This window comes from Capsicum annuum, unplaced genomic scaffold, assembly GCF_002878395.1.
Source record: "Capsicum annuum cultivar UCD-10X-F1 unplaced genomic scaffold, UCD10Xv1.1 ctg7918, whole genome shotgun sequence".
NCBI lineage: Eukaryota > Viridiplantae > Streptophyta > Magnoliopsida > Solanales > Solanaceae > Capsicum > Capsicum annuum.
This window is the reverse complement of record NW_025889737.1, coordinates 1-1,969: the sequence shown is the minus strand read 5'-3', so window position 1 is coordinate 1,969 and position 1,969 is coordinate 1. Positions and strand designations below refer to the sequence as shown.

Here is a 1,969-nt window from a genome sequence, read left to right as displayed (position 1 = left end):
TGGGAATGACGGATGCGATCATACCAGCACTAACGCACCGGATCCCATCAGAACTCTGAAGTTAAGCTTGCTTGGGCGAGAGTAGTACTAGGATGGGTGACCCCCTAGGAAGTCCTCATGTCGCATCCCTTCATTTTTTTTCCTTTAAAATTCGGTTTATTTTTGCCGGTTCGATCGGCGAATCTTTTTGTTTTTCCTCTTGGCAGAAACGAGAACGGGGGCGCGCGTGCGGGGTGTGACGGGCGGCGGAGGAGAAAGAGGCATAATCGAATTTGGAGTTCTGGGAATGACGGATGCGATCATACCAGCACTAACGCACTGGATCCCATCAAAACTCCGAAGTTAAGCGCGCTTTGGCGGGAGTAGTACTAGGATGGGTGACCCCCTGGGAAGTCCTCGTGTTGCATACCTTTCTTTTTTTTTCCTATAAAATTCAGTTTAATTTTGCCGGTTCGATCGGCGAATCTTTTTGTTTTTCCTCTTGGCGGAAACAATAAAGGGGCGAGGCGCGGAGGCCCGCGTGCGGGGTGTGACGGGCGGCGGAGGACAAAGAGGCAAAATAGAATTTGGAGTGTTGGGAATGACGGATGCGATCATACCAGCACTAATGCACCGGATCCCATCAGAACTCCGAGGTTAAGCTTGCTTGGGCGACAGTAGTACTAGGATGGGCGATCCCCTGGGAAGTCCTCGTGTTGCATCCCTTCCTTTTTCTTTCCTTTAAAATTCAGTTTATTTTTGCCGGTTCGATCGGCGAATCTTTTTGTTTTTCCACTTGGCGGAAACGAGAACGGGGGAAAGGCGCAGGGGCGCGTGTGCGGGGTGTGACGGGCGGCAGAGGAGAAAGAGGCATAATAGAATTTGGAGTGCGGGGAATGACGGATGCGATCATACCAATAGTAACGCACCGGATCCAATCAGAACTCCGAAGTTAAGCGTACTTGGGCGGGAGTAGTACTAGGATGGGTGACCCCCTGGGAAGTCCTCGTGTTGCATCGCTTCCTGTTTTTTTTTCCTTTAAAATTCTGTTTAATTTTGTCGGTTCGATCGGCGAATCTTTTTGTTTTTCCTCTTGGCGGAAACAAGAAAGGGGGCGAGGCACGGAGGCCATCGTGCGGGTTGTGACGGGCGGCGGAGGACAAAAAGGCATATTAGAATTTGGAGTGCTGGGTATGACGGATGTGATCATACCAGCACTAACGCACCGGATCCCATCAGAACTCCGAAGTTAAGCGTGCTTGGGCGAGAGTTGTACTAGGATGCGTGACCCCCTGGGAAGTCCTCGTGTTGCATCCCATCCTTTTTTTTTCCTTTAAAATTCGGTTTATTTTTGCCGGTTCGACAGGCGAATCTTTTTGTTTTTCCTTTTGGCGGAAAAAAGAACGGGGGCATGGCGCAGGAGCGCGCGTGCGGGGTGTGACGGGCGGCGGAGAAGAAAGAGGCAGGTTCGATCGGCGAATATTTTTGTTCTTCCTTTTGGCGGTAACAAGAAAGGGGGCGATGCGCGGAGGCCCGCGTGCGGGGTGTGACGGGCGGCGGAGGAGAAAAAGGCATAATAGAATTTGGAGTGCTGGGAATGACAGATGTCATCATACCAGTACTAATGCATCGGATCCCATCAGAACTCCGAAGTTAAGCGTGCTTGGGCGGGAGTAGTACTAGGATGGGTGACCCACTGGGACGTCCTCATGTCGCATTCCTTCATTTTTTTTCCTTTAAAATTCGGTTTATTTTTGCCGGTTCGATCGGCGAATCTTTTTGTTTTTCCTCTTGGCGGAAACGAGAACGGGGGTATGGCGCAGGGGCGCGCGTGCGGGGTGTGACGGGCGGCGGAGGAGAAAGAGGCATAATAGAATTTGGAGTTCTGCGAATGACGGATGCGATCATACCAGCACTAACGCACCGAATCCCATCAGAACTCCGAAGTTAAGCGTGCTTGGGCGAGAGTAGTACTAGGATGGGTGACCCC

At 51.4% G+C, this 1,969-nt stretch overlaps 6 non-coding genes and 1 pseudogene across 6 annotated transcripts; all 7 read left to right on the top strand.

The window, feature by feature from the left end:
- The first annotated feature begins 10 nt into the window (after positions 1–10).
- Positions 11–129, top strand: LOC124895010. The gene has a single exon (XR_007051481.1). It is a non-coding gene; the product is annotated as a 5S ribosomal RNA (ribosomal RNA).
- A 162-nt stretch (positions 130–291) lies between these two features.
- Positions 292–410, top strand: LOC124895013. The gene has a single exon (XR_007051484.1). It is a non-coding gene; the product is annotated as a 5S ribosomal RNA (ribosomal RNA).
- Positions 411–585: 175 nt separating this feature from the next.
- LOC124895011 lies at positions 586–704 on the top strand. Its single transcript, XR_007051482.1, has one exon. It is a non-coding gene; the product is annotated as a 5S ribosomal RNA (ribosomal RNA).
- Positions 705–880: 176 nt separating this feature from the next.
- LOC124895012 lies at positions 881–999 on the top strand. The gene has a single exon (XR_007051483.1). It is a non-coding gene; the product is annotated as a 5S ribosomal RNA (ribosomal RNA).
- Positions 1,000–1,177: 178 nt separating this feature from the next.
- On the top strand, positions 1,178–1,296 carry LOC124895007. Its single transcript, XR_007051479.1, has one exon. It is a non-coding gene; the product is annotated as a 5S ribosomal RNA (ribosomal RNA).
- Positions 1,297–1,581: 285 nt separating this feature from the next.
- On the top strand, positions 1,582–1,700 carry LOC124895008. The gene has a single exon (XR_007051480.1). It is a non-coding gene; the product is annotated as a 5S ribosomal RNA (ribosomal RNA).
- A 175-nt stretch (positions 1,701–1,875) lies between these two features.
- Positions 1,876–1,969, top strand: LOC124895009 (annotated as a pseudogene; the record flags this gene model as incomplete).